We start from the raw sequence: 23,035 nt of genomic DNA, 5'->3' as shown, positions 1-23,035 counted from the left end.
AGGGGGAGGGTAAACAGCCAGCGGTCTTGGTGCATGTCGGTATCACCAACATAGGTAGAAAGAAGGATGAGGTCCCGCGCAGTGAATATAGGGAGTTAGAAGAAAACTTTAAAAAGCAGGACATCAAGGGTAGTAATCTCTGGATTACTCCCAGTGCCAGGTGCTAGTGAGCATAGAAATAGAAAGATAGCTCAGATGAATGTGTGGCTGAGGAAATGGTGGGGGGAAGGATTCATATTCTTTATTATTAGAATATCTATTGGGGTAGTGGTGATCTGTACAAGGGAGACGGGTTGCACCTGAACTGGAGGGGGACCAATAGTCTGGCTGGGAGGTTTGCCAGTGCTGCTTGGGAGGTTTAAACTAGAGTGGCGGGGGGTGGGGCCCTGAGCAGTAGAGTGGCTAATGAGAAATACGGGATAATACTGTAGCCAATGAGAGCAAGTTTAGGACAGGACAGACAGGAGCACAGTAAAGGGAGAGGAAAGACCATTGGTTTAAATTGCATTTATTTCAATGCAAGAGGCTTGGCAGGTAAAGCAGATGAACTCAGGGCATGGATTAGCTCTGGGGACTTGGATATCATAGCCTTAACAAAAACATGGCTGAGGGAAGGTCAGGTTGGGCAGCTCAATGTTCCAGGATACATATATGTGTGACAGAGGTGCAGGTAAGAGAGGAGGGGTAGTTGCCTTCTTGATAGAACAGGACATAACAATGGTCCTTAGAGATAATGTTCTTGGGGGAATCATCCCGTGAGGCCATATGGGTAGAACTTAGAAACAAGCTGGAGATGGTCACTCTGGAATTATATTGTAAACCCCCCAGTAGACAGCAGGAATCAGAGGAGCAGATATGTAGAGAGATTGCAGCTAGTTATAAACATAATAGGGTAGAATTAGTGGGAGATTTTAACTTCCCTGATATTGACTGGGCCAACCATAGTGTAACAGGCTTGGACAGAGTAGAATTTGTGAAATGTGTCCAAGAAAGTTTCCTTTATCAATATACAGAGGGATCTACTAGAGAAGGTACAACACTAAACCTCTTGGGGAATGAGGTAGGGCAAGTGGAGGAAGTGTCTGTCGATGAGCACTTTGGGTCCAGTGACCATAATTCTATCAGTTTTACAATAGTTATGGAGAAGGCTATGACCGGTTCACAGGTTAAGGTCCTGAACTAGGGCAGAGCAAATTTTGGAGCCATTAGGTGGGATCTTGCAGTGATTGATTGGGCAAGATTGTTTGCAGGGAAAGGAGCGTCTGCCACGTGGGAGGCCTTCAAAACTGTGTCAAGAGTTCAGGGCCTGCACGTTCCTATTAGGGTGAAGGGCAAGCCCACAGGTTTAGGGAACCTTGGTTGATGAGAAATATTGAAGCTCTGGTTAAGAAAATGGATGAGGCATACACTGTGCATAAGCAATTGGGAACTAGCGAATCTCTAGATGACTACAAGAAAGCATTTAAGAGAAGTTAGGAGGGCAAAAAGAAGAGATGAGAAGGATCTGGCAGGCAAGGTGAATCAAAATCCCAAGAGATTCTATGGGCACATTAAAAGGTGGCTGGGGAGAGAATAAGTCTTGTTAAAGATCAGCATGGCCATCTGTGTGTGGAACCAAAGGAAATGGGTGAGATTTTTAATGAATATTTCTCTTCAGTTTTTACTGTGGAGAAAATGATGGAAGTTAAGGAAATAGGTGAAATGAGTGGTGTTGTCTTGGACCATATACAAATTATCAAGGAGGAGATATTGGAGGCCTTAAAGTGCATTAAGGTGGATAAATTCCCAGGGCCTGACCTGGTGCATTCTCGGACCTTGTGGGAAGCTAGAGAAGAAATTGTGGAGGCCCTTGCAGAAATTTTGGTTTCGTTTCTGGCCACAGGTGAGGTCCTGGAGGACTGGAGAGTAGCTAATGTGGTACCATTGTTTTAAAAGGGTAGCAAAAAGAAGCCAGGAAACTACTGGCCAGTGAGTCCTTCATTGGGGGTGGGTAAATTGCTGGAGGGGATTCTGAGGGACAGGATCTACCAACATTTGGAGAGGCAGGGTCTGATTCGGGACAGTCAGCATGGCTTTGTGTGGCAAGTCATGTCTGACAAATCTCTTGGAGTTCTTCTCCAAGAAAGCCCTCCAAGGAGGTAACCAAGAGGGTAGATGAGGGTAGGGCAGTGGATGCTGTCTATATGGACTTTAGCAAGGCCTTTGACAAGGTCCCTCATGGCAGGCTAGTCTGGAAGGTTGGATCGCATGTGATCTGGGGGAGATAGTGGATTGGATTCATAATTTGCTCAGTGGTAGGAAGCAGAGGGTGATGGTCGAGGGTTGTTTCTCAGACAGGAGGCTTTTGTCTAATGATGTGCCATGGGTTGGTGTTGGGACCTTCGTTGTTTGTAATTTATATAAACAATTTGGATGTGAATGTACAAGTTTACCAATTATACTAAAATAGGTGGTGTAGTGTAGAAGGTTATGAAAAATCACACTGGGATCTTGATCAGCTAGGCATGTGGGCTGAGGATTGGCAAATGGCTTTCAGTCCAGATAAATGTGAGGTCTTGCATTTGGGGAGATCAAACCAGGGTAGGACTTGTACAGTGGATGGTAGGGTCCTGGGGAGTGTTATGGAACAGAGTGCTAATGCATAGTTCACTGAAAGTGGTGTCACAGGTAGACAGGGTGGTGAAGAAGACATTTGGCATGCTGGCTTTCATCAATTAGGGCACTGAGTACAGGAGTTGGGAAGTTATTACAATTATATAAGATGTTGGTGAGGCTGCACTTGGAGTATTGTGTATAGTTTTGGTCAGCCTGTTATAGGAAAGATATTATTAAACTAGAAAGAGTGCAGAAAAGATTTACCTGGATGTAACCTGGACTTGGGGGCCTGAGTTACAAGGAGAGGTTGCGTAGACTTGAACTTTATTCCCTGGAATGTAGGAGATTGAGGGGTGACCTGACAGAAGTATATAAGATCATGAGGGGCGTAGACAGGATGAAAGCACGTGGCCTTTTTTGCAGGGAGGGGGTGCTAAAAACAAGAGGGCATAGGTTTAAGATCAGAGGTGAGAGATTTAAAAGGGGCATCTGGGCAGCTTCTTCACAGAAAAGGTGGTGTGTATTTGGAAAGAGCTGCCAGAAATACAGGTTATGGTGGGCACATTAGCAACATTTAAAGCCATCCAGATAAGTACATGGATAGGAGAGGTTTAGAGGGCTATGGGCCAAATGGGTCAGATGGGACTAGCTCACTGGGCAACAGTTGGCATGGACAAGTTGGGCTGAAGGGCCTGTTTTCATGCTGTATGACTCAATCTGCTTTTATATTTCACACTTTGTCCGATCACCTGGCTGTACTTCTACTCCTGGCAGAGGTAGAGACTGAGGACAGCGAAAGTATGATCAAGGGAGGTGGAGGAGTGTTTACAGGACTGCTTTGAATTGATGGACTGCACCATATTCAGGTATTCATCTTTTGGATCCGTATGAATATGCCACAGCTGTCACAAACTTCAAGTCCTGCATGGATGAGTGTGTGCCTTTGAGAATATGCCAGGAAATTTGTAGTTTGCTGAAGGCTAGACCTGTGGTGTTCAAGACTGGTGAACCAGAACCCTACAAGAAGTCCAGGTAAGACCAATGGAAGGCCACGGTGAGAGCAAAAAGGCAACTCTGTGTGAAGTTAGAGATGCAATCAGATGCACTACAGCTGTGGCAGGGTTTGCATGCCATTACTTCCTATAAGGCGAAACCTACTGGCATAAATGGCAGTGATGCTTCACTCCCTGATGAGTTTAATCCCTTTTATGCACGTTTAGAGAGGGAGAATAACTCTGCACCTGTGTGAATCCCCACAGCATCTGATGACCCTCTGATCTGTCTTGGAGGCTGACATCAGAACATCCTTCAAGAGGGTGAACCCTTGCAAGGCATCAGGCCCCAATGGTATACCTGGCAGGGTACTGAAAATCTGGATGGGGTGTTCAAGGACATCTTCAACCTCTCACTGCTGCAGTCAGAGGTTCCCACCTGCTTCAAAAGGGCATCAATCATACTGGTGCCCAAGAAGAGCAGGGTGAGCTGCCTCAACAACTATCACCTGGTGGCACTCACATCTACTGTGATGAAGTGTTTTGAGAGGTTGGTCATGGCTGGAATTAACTCCTGTCTGAGCAAGGACCTGGACCCATTGCAGTTTGCCTACCGCCACAACAGATCTACAGCAGACATAATCTCACTCAGCTTTGGGGCACCTAGACGACAAAACAGGCTGCTGTTTATTGATTACAGCTCGGTGTTCAACATAATCATCCCCTCAGTACTAATAAACAAGCTTCAATACCTGGGACTCTGTACCTCCCTCTGCCACTGGATCCATGACTTTCTTACTGGGAGACCAGTCGGTGCTGAACAGTAATAACATCTCTTCCCTGACAATCAACACAGGCACACCTCAAGGCTGTGTGCGTAGCCCACTGCTCTACTCTCTCTGCACTCAACTGTGGCTAAGCACAGCTCAAATGCCGTCTATATACTTGCAGATGACACCACTGTTGTTGGTAAAATCTCAGATGGTGACGAGGAGGCACACAGGAGTGAGATAATTTGGTTGGTCAAGTGGCATCATGACAACAATCTTGCACTCAACATCAGCAAGACCAAGGAATTGATTGTGGACTCCAGCAAGGGAAAGTTGAGAACACACACCAGTCCTCATCGAGGGGTCATTGGTGGAAAGGGTGAGCAGCTTCAAGTTCCTGGGCATGAATGTCTCAGAGGATCTCTTGGGCCCAACACATCGATGCAATCACAAAGAAGATATGCCAGCAGCTCTACTTCAGTAGGAGTTGCACTACATTCCTTTCAAACATAATTTATAGTTCTATATTATGCCCACTCTTTCCCTGGGACCACTTTACAACAAGATCATCAATTAATTATTGTTACGCAGTACTACACCTAATATAGCCTGTTCCCCAAATAGCTCTTCAACACACTGACACAAAAAATCCACCTTGTTTACTTCCAGGAATCCATCCCCTACATGTTAGTACTGTGATATAGCATGTACTCATTCTCAGATGACAGATGCCATGGAGACGGACAGGCTGCCTGATTCATCTGGAGATCTGGTCTCTGATATATGGGGGCATAATGGAGGTCCTAAGGAACAGCAACAGGTCATTAATGTACAGGTTACTGAGAGGTGCCTCTCTTGGGGAGATTGCTGTCCTTATTGAGAAATGGATGCCATTCATGAGCAGATTTCTATCTTAAAGAACACAGATCTTCCTCATGAACAGCTAGCAGTTCTGTAGGTCCAAAAGGCTGCATCGTGTCAGTAGCAAGCTGTCCTTCACAAATAGAGAGACTGCACATGAGCTGATTGATCTCTTGCTGGAGCAGTGGGATGCCATGTATGAATAGCTTCTTCTCCTGCACCAGCAGAAATAATATACACAGGAATTCAACCCTCTTCTGCAGGAGCAGAGGCATACAACTCCCACTCAAACACCCCTCAATCATGAGACAAGTCCTGCTCTGATCATAGACAGCTGAGTCGGAGGAGAAATGCTAACCATTCTCTTGAAGCAGTCATTAATGTGTAGGATTAAAAGTAACGTACTGTATAAATGAGAGAGCATTAGTCATTCCATGAACAGGATTATATGATGATAAAGTGATCATATCTAATTGTTATGAACAGGGTAAAACTTCATCCTTATTCTTCTGAGACTTCATTAGTTCTTTCTTATCGTGATTCTAGGAAAGTCAATTGATTCATCTGAGTCAAGTAAGTTTCACATCACTGGCTTGAAATGTTAACCTTTGAATCCATTTCCTAATCTATCTGCTCTGAGCTGTTTTGGTCACCGTGGTAAATATCCACCATTGATCTTGATCAGTAGGCCAATGCATAAAAATGCATAACCATTGTTAATGTTTGCAGATTGGACCTTCTTTGAGGAAAGTGTATTTTGTGTGGAGATGGAAATGCTTTAAGTGAGATGTCATTTATCAGGAAGTAGTTGTCCTTGTAAGACATATAAATGATAGGAACGGGAGTTAATTCATAGATGTGTCACAAGGAACGAAAGTGGGTTTGCAAAGCTATTTTTGTGACATTTTTCATGTCATCCAGTTTTTCTTGAATACTTATTTGTGCAGTGTACTCAAGAAGACAACACAATCTGGAAAGGGCCTCTTATTCTGCAGGGAGATGTATGAATTGTAGAATGTGTACATGAGAATTATCTCTCTATAACAGAATCAATACGTACTCCCTGTGTCTGCATGGGTTTCCTCCGGGTGTTAATTTCCTCCCACATTCCAAAGACATGCAGGTTAGGAAGTTGTGGGCATGCTATGTTGGCGCTGGAAGTGTGGTGACACTTGCAGGCTGCCCCAGAACACTAGGCAAAAGATGCATTTTGCTGTGTTTCGATGTACATGTGACTGTGTGTACATGTGTCCATTTGACCTGATCTTGGTCTGTCTGGCTGTTGCTGCCTTCTTTCAGTCAGAGGAATGGTGAAGCTCCTAATGTTGTGCAGAAACATCCCTCTTGACCCTTCTTTGTTCTTTATCTTCCTGCTGGAGTTTGTTGCTTCTTCATGGATCTCATGCTCCAGACCTCCTGACTGTACTTGGGTAACAGCTATTATCTCCTCTTGGACTGATGAATGCACTGGAAACTCACTGTCAGGTGACTGATGGCATTCTGCGCTACACTTGTTGCTCCATGATAGCTGTTGTAATGATGCCTAGCTGCAGTGGTGGGAGAATGGAGGAAGAGGAAAGGCCACAGGAGGGTGGCCTTTGTCCACAAGTCCATCCTTCAGGGCTGTGCTGGCTGTTGAATATGTCAGATAGTGCACAACTGCCTCAGATCAATAGATATTTGGGCATTAAGGAAATCAGGGGAAATAGCAATTCAGGTCTTTACTCTCTAAAGATTCTCGGTGTGTCAAGCCCTGTGCTCTCCAACTCTCCAACGTGTGATGCCTAGCCCGAACCTTCGAGCAATGAGATGCGACCAGTAGTATGACAATTGATGAGTTGCTCAGCATTTCAAAACTGGAATAAGTGCTCCTTGCCAGTATGAGCACAACTTGGAATTCTGGGAGTCTGTCAGTTGTGATGGGGTTTACATACTATAACAAGCTACAAAATGAAGTTGGGCGGCATCGCCGACAAGAGCACATCCCTTCCTGATGAGCTTGTGGCATCACGTTTTGAATAGAAAGGGACTGATATGTCACCACCCACCTGGACAGCCTCTAATGACCGAAGCCATGGTCACCATTGAGGACGTAAGATCAGTCTTCTGGAGAGTGAACCTGCAGAAAGCATCTGGCCCAGGTGTCCCTAGTCGTGTCCTCAGATCCTGTGCAGGTCAGCTGGTGGGGGTATTTGCAGACACTTTTAACCTCTCCCTGCTTCAATCTGAGGTTCCCACCTGCTTTAAGAAGACCACTATTATCCTGGTACCAAAGAAAAACAAGGTGACGTGCCTTGATGACTACCACCTGGTGGCTCTGACATCCACCATCATGAAGTGCTTTGAGAGTCTGGTCATGGCACACATTAACTCCAGCCTCCCAGACAACCTTGACCCACTGCAATTTGCCTACTGTCAAAACAGGTCTATGGTGGATGCCAATCCCTGGCCCCACATTCATCTCTGGAGCACATACATTAGACTATTGTTTATTGACTACAGATCTGCCTTCAATTCTGTAATTCCAAGCAAACTCATCACCAAAGTCCGAAACACCTTCCTCTGCAACTAGATTCTTGATTTCCTGACCAACAGACTGCAATCAGCAAGGATAGGCAGCAACACCTCTGGCACAATTATTCTCAACACTGGTGCCCCAAAAGGCTGTGTCCTCAGCCCCCTACTCTACTCCCTATACACTCATGACTGCATGGCCAGATTCTGCTCTAACTCCATCTACAAATTTGCAGATGATGCCACCATAGCGGGCATATCTCAAATAACAATGAGTCAGAGTACAGGAAGGAGATAGAGCTTAGTGACATGGTGTCATGACAACAACCTTTCCCTCAATGTCAGCAAAACAAAAGAGCTGGTCATTGACTTCAGGAAAAGGGGTGGTAGACATGCTCCTGTCTACATCAATGGTGCTGAGATTGAGAGGGTTGAGAGCTTCAAGGTTCTTGGAGTGAACATCACCAGTAGCCTGTCCTGGTCCAACCACATAGATGCCACAGCCAAGAAAGCTCACCAGTGCCTCTAATTCCTCAGGAGGCTAAAGAAATTCGGCATGTTCCCTTTGACACTCACCAACTTTTATTGATGTGCCATAGAAAGCATCCTATCTGGATGCATCACTGCCTGGTATGGCAACTTCTCTGCCCGGGACCGCAAGAAACTGCAGAGAGTTGTGGACACAGCTCAGCACATCACAGAAACCAGCCACCCCTTCATGGACTCTGTCTATACTTCTTGCTGCCTTAGTAAAGCAGCCAGCATAATCAGACCCCACCCACCTGGGACCTTCTCTCTTCTTTTCTCTCCCCCCCCCCCCCCCCCCCCAAAATCAGGCAGAAAACACAAAAGTCTGAAAGTACATGCCACCAGGCTCAAGGACCGTTTCCATCCTACTGTTATTGAATGGTTCCCGTGAATGATAAGATGGACTCTTGACCTCACCATCTACCTCATTATGACCTTGCTCCTTGTCTACCTGCACCACACTTTCTCTGTAGCTGTGACACTTTACTCTGCATTCTGTATTGTTTTACCTTGTACTACCTCAATGAACTGTGTAATGAATTGATCTGTATGAATGGTATACAAGACAAGTCTTTCATTGTGCCTTGGTACAAGTGACAATAATAAACCACTGTCAATACCTGTTAGGACCCTGGCTTGCTATCTCATTCAGGTTCATCAAATATTTTGTCCCACAATCCTACTATTAGCAATACCTAACACAGGCAAAGAAGCATAATCAGCCTTTAACTGCCACATTTACCTCTTTGATCTCACCCTATCAGTGATGTTCCCTTTGTCCTGTTCATCCCTCTCCACCATCTCTGCAACTGATACTAACTTGTTTTCTCTATATCCTGGTTCTGAAGAAGGGTTTCAGACCTGAAACGTTAATTCTGATTCTCTTTCCGGATGCTGTCTGACCTGAGTGTTTCCAGAATTTTTTTTGACTTTGTCATGTTTTCAGCATCTGCAGTTTTAAAAATCTTACTGTCTGAGGTTCTACTTTTTAATTATCTCCTAATATTCAGTTTGGAAGATCTCATCTTTTTTTCTATTTATGTCTTTGGTGCTTATATGTATTACAACCAGTGGCTATTCACTCTCCCTCTTCAGAATGTCCTGCAGTCGCTCTGACATCCTTAACTCTAGCATCAGGGAGATAACCTACCATCCTGGAATCATGTTTGTGGCCACAGAATCACCAATTTGTTTATTGTTAGGACCATGGCTTGCTATCCCATTAAGGTTCATTTTGTGCACTTATACAATTGTTAATCTATAAATATGTTTAAAGAGATGACTCAAAAGGCAAATGATAAAAATCTGTCTGTAATTATATGAATATCTCCAAATGTTTTTGGAATCCTAGCAGCTTGCCAACAGTTTTGTCACTCAATTGCTGTTATCACTTGTATCAGGACACAGGTCATTTGTGGGTCAGCATACACTGTCAACAAGCAAAATAATAAAACTGGATATAAAGTCCTTCATACTAACCTGTGGTTTTGAACTTTTACTATTTTCTGAAATGATTCTTTCCATTTGAAAACACTAATTGCTTCAAATAACCACATTACAATAAAGACTACATTATTTAATGGTCAGGTACAAAAGTCAATTCCAGCTACCTTGCATGTGGTTACATGGGATGTGATTAGACAGAGCCCTTGTCATTGTAGTTGTCTAGAACTGAGTGAAATCTGAGTAGAAGTCTGAAATATTCAGATGATGTATTTGACAGGTGTTATGATAATCTTTCAGATTTGGGCCACATAACAGGTAATAGATCAATTTGCAAAATGGTTTATTTTAAATTCCATGTGATAAACAAGGAGTAAATGTATTATACTTTTGTTGGTTGCCATATTTGGTATGCTTATGTTATCAGACCGATGTTCTGTTGCTTTTGGAAACTGAACTGGAATCTCAGTTATTGGAAGAAGAGTAGTCTAGTCTACCAAGCCCCTTGAGCCTGTTCTCCCTTTCAATGGATTTCAGCCAATGAATGGCCTAACATATTTCTACCTTTCTCACATATCATTTAATACCCCCAGTTAACAAAATGCATCAATTTCAAGTTTTAAATATTTTAAATTAATAACTGATGTTGTATCTATTGCATTTAAGAAGAGTGCTGAACATCTGACAACTTTTGTATATACAAATACTTTACTGAAAGCCATGGCTCATATTTTTAAATAAAACTCCACTATTCCTAAGTACCCAAATCGTCACACTGCCTGGATCTGTCCTTTGGCTTCTCACCATGCTCGTACTAACCTGGTACAGTTGCATTGGTCCAATTGTCCCGGAGCTCCCAAGCCTGGAGTCAAGCAGTAAGGAGTAGTGAGGCCTCAGCCATGACTGGGCTTTGATTAGCATATTGTTAAGGCCACAACCCCAGAATGTTCTGACAGTCTAAAACAGAAAGGAGGACTGGGGGGTGGAGCCTCACCTTGATCCAAGTTGTCAAGAGTTTGTTAGAGTTATTAAATGTTTCTGATGTACAGTGACATTTAAAAAAAAAACAAAATTAAAATCATTATAAACATGAAAAAGTGTTTAAAGATGTACATGAATTATAATTTACTAAAACATTAAACACAAATAATTATGAATAACAAAATAAATAAACTTAAGTTTATCTTCCCAGTTGCCAGGTTGCTAACCCCATTCAATTGAATTGGTTTCTGATCCCATAACAGGTTTGGCTGGTTTAGGAGCATAGAAGCAGGTTCACTAGCCTAATACTGAATATACACAAGTGCAGTGATGGAATGCAGTGACGCATACACTGGTATCCTAGATTTAAGGCAGGGTCCTGTGAGTCCAGCATGTATCTATCTACCTGCGGGCAGCTGTGACTGTGGTTCCCTTCTAAATCACTGGCCTAGGCCAACTCAATTAGGCCCGTTATCCACTCCATTATTGGGGCTCAGTTCCTGTCACTGACTAAGGAGTTTGTACGTTCTCCTGTGTCTGCGTGGGTTTCCTCCCACATTGCAAAGACATACAGGTAGGTTAATTTGGGTTTAAAATGGGTGGCATGGACTCATTGGGCCGGAAGGGCCTGTTACCACGCTGTAAGTAAAATTTAAAATAAAACTTAAATTTATCAGTTGCTTCTTAAGGTCCTGCAATGTTAAATTAAATCATCCATTAACTGCTTAAAATTTCAAGGAATACAACACTAGTTTGCATTTTCTTTCCTTGCAATTTAATCCTTGTCATCCAATTTTGTCAATTTGTCCTTCCTACTGTGTCATGTCCAGACCTACCTAAGTATTCTAGGTCTGGTCCAAACCAGGATTTTTATAGGTATAATACCTCTTGAAACCCTGACCTTATACTTTATATTCTGCACAAATTGCACAGTTCTCCAGTGTTCATGTTGATATCAGTAGGATATGTTGAATACTCCTGCAGACTTCATGATGCACAAGAGAATTTAATGTGCAGTTAGACCTTAACATTTGCACAGAATTATGTATATCACTGCTTACTTTCCCAGCAGATAGGTCAGTCCATTCCTTAGTGATTGCAGTCCTGGCTTAGTACAACATGTACATATAATAAGGACCAGTGAAAACCATCATGATGCAAAACACCAGAATTGTGAGCTGATTCTTAAGTCTTGATGCATGAGAACTTATTGAATTACTGCTACACCAAAATGAAAGGTAACATTGCTTTGTAATATGCACCATCACATACTGTATATGCCTGCCAGGTCAGCAAGATGTCTGAGGAGAAAAAAACATAAGAAATTTAAAAATTTCAGAACGACAATCACCAGAGATGTGTTATGGTAATTGTGCAGTCAGAACCAGGTGATAGGACTTTAGACTTGTAGGGAAAAAAATGGGTTGAACGTGAAACTCGGCTTCCACAAGATGAATTCTGATTTTAGTGAAAAATTATCTGACTTTTTTAACTACAAGTACATATCTTTAAGGTCTTGTTTCAAAACTAATGATGAAGCAACATACCTGAGAAACCAACTAGACCTGGAAACTCAAAATAATAGTTGAATCATATGCCCCTCAATTATTTAAACAAAATTCTAGTTCCTTATTATATACATAACACTTTTCTCCTTTGCTGAGAATGTCAGTTTGTTGCTGAAATGCCTTCTCCTTTTGTTTTCTCTTTCATTCCTATCCCTTTTTCCCCTCTTCTCTAACTCCCTGCTCAGGTATCCTTCCCTCTGCTACACTGAGGCATAGATAGGGTAGATAGTCAGTCCTTTTCTGGGGTGGAAATGTCAAATACCAGAGGGCATAGGTTTAAGGTGAAAGGGGGGAAGTTTAAAGCAGATTTGCAAGGCAGGTTTTATTTTTACAGAGTAGTAGATACCCGAAATGTGCTGCCAGCGGAGGTGGTAGAAGGAAGTACAATAGCAATAATTGAGGCATTAAGATAGACATAAAAACAGGCAGGGAATAGCGTGATACAGACCATATTGTAAGCAGATGGGATTAGTTAGATTGGCATCATGGTTGGTGCAGACGTGGGCTGAAGGGTTTGTTCCTGTGTATTGTTCTATAGTTTAAACCCTCCCTTAGCAGAGGATATCAATCCCAGACCTGCCCAGGTGTTGCCCTCCCAGCTTGTATAGATCCTGCTTTCACTAGAAGTGCCTCAGAAGTCTAAATACTGCCCTTCTGTACCATACCTCTAGCCACACATTCATCCCATCTATCTTTTTTTCAAGTTAGTTTTAAGTTGCAGAAAGGGTGGGAAGAAATGGATAGGACAAAGGGCATATCTCTTATAGGATGAGACCAAATGGGTTAATGTGGCAGTTAGTCCCCCTCTAGAATGTTCTGCAGTCACTCTGTGACATCCTTGACTCTAGCACCAGGGAGAGTCATATTTATGACCACAAAATTGCCTATCTGTTAGGGCCCTGGCATGCTATCTCATTCAGCTTCATAAAATATTCTGTTGGACAATCCTTCTATGAGCAGTTTGTAACAGACAAATAAGCATAATCATCTTCCAACCTCTTTGATCTCACCCTATCAGAGATACGGCCTTTGTCCTATCCATCCCTCTCCTCCATCTCTGAAATTAACTTAATTTCTCTTTTTCCTGGTTCTTAAGAAGAATTTCAGACTTGAAACATTAACTCTGATTCTCCTTCCAGATGCTGCTTGACCTGCTGAGTGTTTCCAGCATTTTTGATTTTGCATCAATTCCCAGCATCTGCATGATCCCATCTCCTTTTGCCTACCCATGTCTTTGGACTGATATGTTCTATGACCACTGGCTATTCACTCCCCCTTATCACAATTTCCTGAAGTCTCTCTGACATCCTTGACTCCAGCATCAAGGAGATTAACTTAGTCCTGGAGTCATGTTTGTGGCCACAGAATCACCTACTTGTTTGTTGTTAGGACCATGGCTTGCTATCCCATTAAGGTTCCTAAAAAAGTTAATGCAGTTATAGAACTTTTTATCTCTATGTTTAAAGAGATGAGGGAAATGTCTTATGAGTAATACCTGTCTATAATTATAAGAATGTCTCCAAATGTTTAGTGAATACTAGCTTGCCAGAACAAAGGAACCAGTTTTTTTGTTGTAACTCATTGCTCTTATTACTTGCATCAGGTCACAGAAGTACTTGGCATATCTACATATCACTGACAACAACCAAAATAATAAAACTGGGTATAAGATCCATCATACTAATCTATGGTTTTGAACCTCTCCTTTTTCTTGAAATGAAATGATTTATTCCTTTTGAAGCCACTAATTGCTTTAAATACCTACCTTGCAATAAAGACTTATTCGATACTCTCATACTGTATATGAAGGTCAATTCCAGCTACTTTGCATGTAGTTACATGGGATGTGATTAGACAGAGCCCTTGCCATTGTAGTTGCCTAGAACAGAGTGAAATCTGAGAAGTCTGAAACATTCAGATGTACTTGACAGGTGTTATGATAATCTTTCAGATTCAGGCCACAAACCATTTTACAAGTTGATCTATTACCTGTTTTATTTTAAATTCCATGTGATAAACAAGGAGTAAATGTATTATACTTTTGTTGGTTGTCATATTTGGTATGTTTGTTATCAGACCAATGTTCTGTTGCTTTTGAAAGACCACAAAGTGTTTGTTTTAAAACTGAACAGGAACCTATCATTCATGGGAAGAAGATTGGACTACTGAGCCCCTTGAGCCTGTTCCACCTTTCCATGGGATTTCAGCCAATGAATGGCCTAATTTCATATTTCTGCCTTTCTCACATACTATTTGATACCTTCAGTTAACTAAATAATTAATTGAGTTTTAAGTTTAAAGTTTGTGCTTTCAAGAGAGTGCTGAACATCTACTACCCTTTTCATATACAAATACTTATTATCTTTATTGAAAGGCATAGCTCTAATTTTTAAATAAAATCTCACCAGTCCTAAGTACCCATTTCCTCACACCGCCTGGATCTGTCCTCTGCCCTCTTACCATGCCCAGACTAACCTGGTACAGTTGCATTGGTCTAATTGCCCTGGAGTTCCCAATCCTGGAGTCGAGCAGTAAGGAGTAGTGAGGCCAGAATGTTCTGGCCAGAATGTTCTGACAGTACAAAACACAAAGGAGGAAATGTGGGGTGGGGGTGGAGCCTCACCTCTGTTATAAATCTGTTAGTTATGTTTCTGATGTATAGTGACATCTAAAAACCAATACAATTAAAATTATGAACATGAAAAAGATTAATTAAAATATAAATGAATTACAATTTATTAAAACATTAAACAAATAATTATAAATATCAAAATAAAAAATCAATAAATAAACTGAACTTTATCTTCTCAGTTGGCAGGTTGGGAATCTCCATTCAATTGAATTGGGTTTCTGATCCTAATCCAGGTTTGACAGGTTTAGGAACACAAAGGCAGGTTCGCCAGCATAATACTGAAACTCCACATGGGTGCAGTGATGGAATGGAATAACAGATGCACTGGCATCCCAGACTTAAGGCAGGGTCCTTCGAGTCCCACATGTAACAGAATGATAATGGTTCCCTTATGAATTGCTGGCCTGGGCCAACTCAATTGGACCCATTACCTATCCTATCAGTTGCTTCATAATGTATTGCAAATCAAATCAATTATTAACTGATAGAATTTCAAAGGATACAACATTAGTTTGTATTTTCTTTCGCTGCAGTTGAATCCTTGTCGTCAAATTTGGCTAATTTGTCCTTCCTTCTGTGTCATGTCCAGAACTAGCATAGTATTCTAGATTTGGTCCAACCAGAAATTTTATGGCTATCATGTGATTTTAAACCCTAACCTAAGAGGATTGTGCACAAATTGCACAGTCCTCGTGTCCATGGTGAAATAGATATTGAATACCCCTGCAGACTTCATGATGCACAAGAGAATCTAATGTGCAGTTAGACTTTACCATTTACACAGAATTATATATATCACCGCTTACTTTCCCAGCAGACAGGTCAGTCCTTTTCTTAATGTTGCAATGTGGGCAAAAAATGCAAGATCCATGTTCTTCATTGCAGTCCTGGCTTAGTATGACATGTAGATATAATAAAGACCAGTAAAAACTCATGCTGCAAAACACCAGAATTGTGAGATGGTTCTCGAGTCTTGACGCATTGTGGGCTTAGTCAATTACTGCTACACCAAACTGAAAGGTAGCATTGCTTCATAATATGCAACATCACATGTGTGCCTGCTAGGTGAGCACAAAACATACATAAGAAATAAAACAATTTCAAAAAACAAGTTCACCAGAGACCTGCTGTGGTAATTGTGCAGTCAGAACCAGGTGTTAGGACTTTGCTGGACTTGTAGGGAAAAGAAAAATGGGTTGAACATGAAACTCTGAAAACCTGCCTCCACAAGACCAATTCTGATTCAGTGAAAAATTATCTGACTGTTTTTAATCTACCAGCACATTTTATCCTTAAGGTCTTTAAAGATTTGTTTCAAAACTAATGATGAAGCAGCATGCCTCAAACCAACTGGAACTAGAAACTCAAAATAATAGTTGAACCATATGCCCCTGAATTATTTAAACAAAATACTAGTTATATATTATACGCAATGTCCATTTGTCACTGAAGTGACTCATGAGAGCATTTAACATAAGGATGCCACATAGCTTCTATATTCCTGGGAAATAACCACATTGTCACTCACACTCTAAGGATCCAAATGTTCCTGGGTTCTTAATATGTTTGTCCAAGGATTGTTAACACCAAGTGCAAAACTGGATTGTTCGTGATACAATAAGCATTCCACTTAAAACTTGACTGGTATACATGATATTTCTACTTCATAACCCTATAGCCTACACTCTTGACTCACTTATCCTCTTAAAATGTCATCTCAAAACTTCATTTACTTGCAGACTTGGTGTGTGAGACATGGTTGCCAGGGTGTTAGTTTCTTTAGGGGTTGTGCTAATATGATGTACTGTTATTATAGAGCCCTCCAGACACCCATACTGGATGAATATTTGACGTGACCTTCAGACAGATTTCCTTCTTGCAGCCAGCTGTTGTTTTATTGATAGTATGATTCCAGTGTCACACTTTTAAAAAAAAATAAAAAAAAATTTCTCTAAATAGGGAATGCTGAGAACTGATCTAACAGATATTTAAAGTTTTGAATTTTGAGTTTTACTTGCTCAATCTCAATATAAGGTAGAAATCAAGAACTCAAACAGAGAACTCAGAAGAAACCTCTTTGGCCAGAAAGTAATAAGAATATGGAACAAACTAAAATTGTGAGTAGCTGAGGCTAATAGTATGGACCCACTTAAGAGAAAGCAAGGTATGCTTTTGAGGAAGAATAGAATGGAAGGCAATGCTGATAGAATTAGATGAGGAAAGACCAGTTCAAATGAACCAAAAACGAGGTATGGACTAACTGGGGTGAGGTGCATTATTTCTGGGTTGTGTATTCATTATAACTAAGTAAAAGTTTACCAATTTGTTTTTCAAAATTTGTTGCAAGTAAATCTTCTCCCTGCTGCTCCCACTCCCGTTACTCAAACGTGCCATTTAAACAGACACAATTGCAATTCGGATCTGTTTATTTATCAAATCAATTCATCACTTTAAATAAGATTAAGAAATGCCTGAGAATAACTCAAAGGATTCATATCATGTCAAAATGGTGCGAGTAAAATTTAAGTGACATACACAAAGAAAATATTGGGCTAGAACTTACTGCTAGCAGCGAACCACTTCTCATATGTGGGGAAAAAAACTTACAGATTTCTGGATTGACCAGTGCTGCCACAATCCAAAAGGGTGAGGCCTTGCTTAATGTAATGCCATCACTTGGGAGGGTTCCACAAGCAACAGAAAATTAATTTGACAGCCACAATTCCAGAGCTTCCAGTTAAGGTCTTTGAATGCCTCTAAATGCTAGTAATATCTAGAAACATTCGACAACTGTTAGATTTCAATTCAAGAATTAAACAAAAAATTAATAAATTGTTTAAAACATTAAAGAAAACTAAAATAATTGGAAACATCAGTAGAATTAATTTTCAAATTTTATCATATTTACCTTCTGCTTCACAGCCATATTTTTTTAATCATTCAAATGAATGGCTTTTTGTTCCTGTGCAAATCCTAACAGGTCAGCAGGCAGATTACTACACACTGTTCAGGAATTACAAGTTTGTAATTATGCTGCTGGAATCCATGAACTCCTACTTTGGAGCACACCAGGAAATCACCAACTGAGCTTTGCAAGCAAGTCCATGTTCATGAGGGAGTACTGAACTTGGTGATACTTATAGAGGTAAATGCCTGCAATTCAGCATAGAACTGTTAGCACTTCCACCAAACTTCTGGTCCAATTTAACTAAATACATAGGGACATAGGATCTTAGGAGGGGGCCATTTGACCCACTGAGTCTGCACTGGCACTTTGTAAGAGGAATCTGGCCTGTCCCACTTACCTGGATTTGTACCATTGCCCTGTAATTTTTTCTTTTCAGATACTTATCCAGCTCCTTGACATCCATCGCTATCCTGTGATGCCTCCAGGTTTTGTGACATCTTCAAATTTGGAAATTGTACCCCTCACACCAAGGTACAAATCATTAATATATATTAAGAAAAGCAGTGGTCTTAGTATTGACTCCACGGCAATTCCACTGCACATTTCCCAACAATCCAATAAAACCTTTCACTGTCAGTCTGCCACTGGCTGTTACTTGACCATTTTCTATCCATTTTGCTATAGCTCTTTATTCCATGGCCTAAAATCTCAATGACAAACCTATTATATGGCACTTTATGGAAATTGATAGGGTATAAATGTGGCATACATACCAACCACCTTCATCGACCCTTTCTGTTACCTTATCAAAATCTCTGTCAAGTTATACTCAATTTACCATTAACAAATCCATGTTGGCTTTCTCCAATCAATCCACACTTGTCCAAGTGACTGCTAATCCAGAACCTGATTTACTTTCTCCAGATCCAGAACACTCTTCCCCCATTCCCCCTATATACACCCCCCCCCCCCCCCCACTGAGGTTGAACTGTTCTAAGTTTATCTCAACACTCTTTATTGAATGAGTGTTAACATTTGCAGTTCTGTAGTCCTCATGCACCATCTATAAATCTACATAAGTTAGGAAAGTTATGGCCAAGGCAACTGGAATTTCCTTCCTTGCATCCCTTCAACAACCCAGGATACATCATATCTAAGCAAGATATTTATCCACTTTTAGTGCAGCTAGTCTGTCTTTCACTCTTTATCAAATTTTAGCACATCCAGAATCTCATCACATCCAACTGCATCTTACTTTGCTGAAACTTATGAGGCATCTTCTTCCTCTGTAAAGTACTGATTTAATAACTCAGCCGTACACTCTCACTCCATGAATAAAATTTATTTTTGGTCTCTAACCTCCTTTTACAATCCATTTCTTGTTCACATGCCTGTGAAGTATTTTTGGATTTCCTTTTGTTTCCCACCAGGCTTTTTCATATTTCTTTGTTACTTCCCTCTGAACTTTCTGTATGCATCCTACTTCCCTCTGAACTTTCTGTATGCATCCTGATCCTCACTTGTGATATCAACCTGGCATGTGTCATATCCTCTTTGTCTTTTTTTTAAACATTATCCAGGAAGCTTGAGATTTAAGTTCTCTAGTCTTTACCCTTGTGGGAAGGTATCTAAACTGTACATGAAACATTTCCACTTTAAGTTAATAACTTTGCCTACCGTGGTTTGATTCCAATTTACCTGTGCCAGATCTGTTCTCATCCCACGGAAATTAGTCCTCTCCAATTGATTATTTTAGCTTGGGTTGGTCTATATCCTTTCCCAAAGTTACTTTAAGCCTGATGACAGTATGATCATTGTTTCCTAGCTATTCCTGCCCTACCCCTCCCTGCTATGATTAATTCACTTAAGAGTGGCTTATTATCCAGAACCAAGCCCAGTAATGCCACCTTTTTCTTTGAATCAGAAAAAAATTGTAAGAATTGCAATTGAGAAAGTTTATTCGGGTTAGAAAACAGTAGGTCCCTGCAGGCAATACAAACAGCATGCTTTACATATTTTAAATTTTCTTATTCATTTTTTCAGGACACAGGCACCACTGGCAAGGTGATTATCTATGGCCTACCCCAAAATCCCCTAGAGAAAGAGGAGGTGAGCTACCTTCTGGAATCATTGCAGCACTTCCACAATAGCATTGGGTAGGGAACTCCAGGATTTAGACTCAGCAATGACAATGATAAAATGGTGATATATTTAGTGGAGCAACTGGAGTGCATTTTGTAAATGCAGCCATAGCGTGATGGTGTTAGGAAATAAATATTTAAGGTGGTGGATGGGATTAGGGTGGCAATGACATGTTCAAGAATTGTTAATTGCACCTACTGGAAGCTTTTAAAAATTGTTTGCAACTTGTTAAAAATTATGTCCAGCATTTTTATTCATATTGCACATCCGACAATGTAGTTCTTTATTTTAACTGTTTTCACTTATTTTCAATTGTTTTGACCATTTAACCTGTTTTTATCTTTAACAAATAATTTTTTAACTAGTTTAGTCACAGCTCAACATTAAGCTTGACAAGGTAACCTCCACTTGAAAAACTAGTTTATGTATCCATTGACTCAATCATATTCCAAGTTAACTGAAGGGGAGGAACTACATAAAACTATTTTAGAAATTCCAATGCATATAAAAAAGCCTGCTAAAATTACATTGCACAAGGAATTCCCAGGACCTCAGTTGAACAAACTTCTTAGACACCCAATATGCAAATTATGTATACAAGTGCACCCCATTCAAATGAATGGGGTTATCTTTAATTTTTCACCCCTTTCTAATGCAAATCTGAAGGTCAGAGCAAAATGCACTGTTAACCCCTCTTCAATGAGTCACTGCTCTGTTGCTGGCAGAGCAGGTTTTTATCCAGGATCTGAGAAGGGGTAAAGGTGTGGAGAACAAAGGGAGTGTTGATATGGTGGACACCAAAAGAAAATGGATGAACAGTATCTATTGAGGTGGGTAGTGAAGGTTTGTTAATGGCAGATAATCTGAGAAGATGCAAGTAAAAGGGAAATGGAAAAACAAACATGCTGGAACTGAGATACAGAATGCAGAAGTTGCTTGAAATGTGAAATAAAGGAAAATGGTGGGTTAAACCCAGCAGGTCAGGCAGTACCTCTGGAGAGAGAAAACCTGGGTTACATTATAACAGGTCAGGGTCCAAAAAGTAAAAAAAAATACAGATGCTGGAAATATCAGTGTTAGGAGAGTGAAACCAAAACCAAGCTGACACCCCGCACTGAGGATCGCCCTCAAATAAAAGTTTATCAACCTAAAATATCAACTTTTCGTGGTGGTTTGGGTGTGCAGTTATTGATCTGGGGCACCTTCTCTTCCTTCACAGATGCTGCCTGGCCTGCTGAATATTTCCATCATTTTCTGTTTTTATTTCAGATCTCCAACACCTGCAGCTGTCTACTTTTCAATCCTTGGCTATTTATTATGTAATCTACTTTCTTTCCAGAATATGCTGCCTGACCTGTTGAGTTTTCCAGGCAGTTTCCTTCATATTAGATTTACAGCAATTGCTGTGTTTTGTATCCCACAGTTCCAGTATGATTTTTTTTTACTTCTTCTCTGTTCTCCCTCTATTTATACCTTCTCCAGACTGACACCTCTTATGTCATTCACATTTGCAATCTCCAGCCTAACATGGCCATTTCCTTTCTTCTCGCCCACTTCTCTGTAACTTAAAACAATTCTGATTTAAAAAGTCATAGATCTGAAATGTTAATGGGCGCTCCATCCACAGATGCTGCCTGACCTGCCCAGTATTTGCAGCATTTTCTGCTCTTTCTTCAGATTAACATCTGCAGTTCTGATTTTTGCATTACTTCATCCTCGCTGCTGGCCTGTTTATGGAACATCCTTATACCTTGGAATTCGGGTGTCCACTATTTGATTTGAGATCTTCTTTCACATCTTCTTTCCAGCTCGCATTGGGGGCAAAGGTACTATTTCAGGTATGATGAAGCCACCCTCCAGTTTGGCAGAACTGGACCACTGGGCATCCCAAACACCTGACACTTCCACTGCCATAACCTTGCCATTAATGTAGGTGGCACGTATATTTCCGCAAGCCCCTTCAGCACCCGCCGCTCATCCCGGTTGGCAACGAGTCAGTAACTCCCCCTCGCTTGTCTCGAGCCTTACCATCGCTATTAACCTGCAGCACCCGCCGGTTCTCAACGGCCAAGGATTCGAAAACTGGCTCGAGCCGCTCTCCTGTCGCGCGAGATTTGGACGCCGCGGTCTGAATGGACGCCGCAGCTCCCATACGCAGTTAGCTGGTTTGGCACTCCCCTCTCTTCCGGAATCGAGAGCAAGAAGAGCAGCCGAATGGTGACCTGGGCCGGGCCTGGGCTTCACGTACGCTTGTGTGTATAACTGACCTGCCCATTAAATTTATCCGAATGTAAGTTTTGCATTTATAGGAATCGGGGAGAGCTACGCTTTCTGTGTGTTTTATTATTAAAAAAGAAAACCCGTTTGCTATGGATAGGATATGTACTTTCAGCTCGGGCATGGTCTACAGTCTAATCAATAAACTGAGCTGTGTCCAGTTTGGATTTTCTCCAACTTCATGTTTTATCTTTTTTTTAAAAAAATAGTATTAACAGGATATGCACAGTTTCTGCAGTCTCTGGAGATTTGAAATATGTTTATTGTGTGTAGAGTTTGCACACCTCTGTACTTAATATTTATATTGCACCAGGAGACATGTATTTGTCAAAGTGATGTTCTAATGAATAACATTGTTGGGAAATTACGTTACGTAATGGAACGTCCATGTACACTATACAGTAGAGGTTGTTTGATAAACTGCTGAATGCAATTGCGTATTTACTCCATCTATATTGAAGTACTTGATTTTGCACAAGGAGGCACCCAAAACTCAGTCACACGTGTAGCAGAAGGACACATGTAGAAGCAGATTTTCCCTGTAAATGTGAGGCCTGCTTCGCTGATATTTAGAGGAGATCTGCTCAGGAAGGGATGACACTGGGAATCAGCTTCAGTGGGGTTTCCAATAAAGCTAAAACCTTGCTCCTCCATATGTCTTTGGACCCTCCCCGGAATGGCTCAGCCTTGACTCCATCTCACCTGCCTTGACCTTGAAATCCCTCTCGCAGCTGCTCACCTTGTCCTGACTGGCACTCTAGCCCCAACCCTAAACAAGCCTGTCTCAGCTGTGATTCCTTCACTCCCACGGGCTGTGGAGAAAA

The 23,035-nt window shown here is 41.3% G+C and overlaps 1 protein-coding gene across 8 annotated transcripts in view; it reads left to right on the top strand.

Annotated features, from left to right (window-relative positions):
• LOC127569882 (RCC1 and BTB domain-containing protein 2-like) overlaps window positions 1-23,035 on the top strand; it is a 114,637-nt gene that overhangs the window by 8,964 nt on the left and 82,638 nt on the right. For 6 of the 8 annotated variants that reach the window (XM_052014880.1, XM_052014885.1, XM_052014884.1 and 3 more), the window contains exons 2-4: window positions 18,229-18,323; window positions 19,836-19,901; window positions 21,743-22,224. The exons of 1 other annotated variant lie outside the window; for it this stretch is intronic. The gene's annotated coding sequence lies outside the window, so the exon portion shown is untranslated. The remainder of the gene's footprint in view (window positions 1-18,228; window positions 18,324-19,835; window positions 19,902-21,742; window positions 22,225-23,035) is intronic. One more of the 8 variants, XM_052014882.1, reaches the window with a different exon arrangement.

The sequence above is a fragment of the Pristis pectinata genome, chromosome 4 (genome assembly GCF_009764475.1).
Source record: "Pristis pectinata isolate sPriPec2 chromosome 4, sPriPec2.1.pri, whole genome shotgun sequence".
Lineage (NCBI taxonomy): Eukaryota > Metazoa > Chordata > Chondrichthyes > Rhinopristiformes > Pristidae > Pristis > Pristis pectinata.
This window is presented reverse-complemented; position numbering and strand designations above follow the sequence as displayed.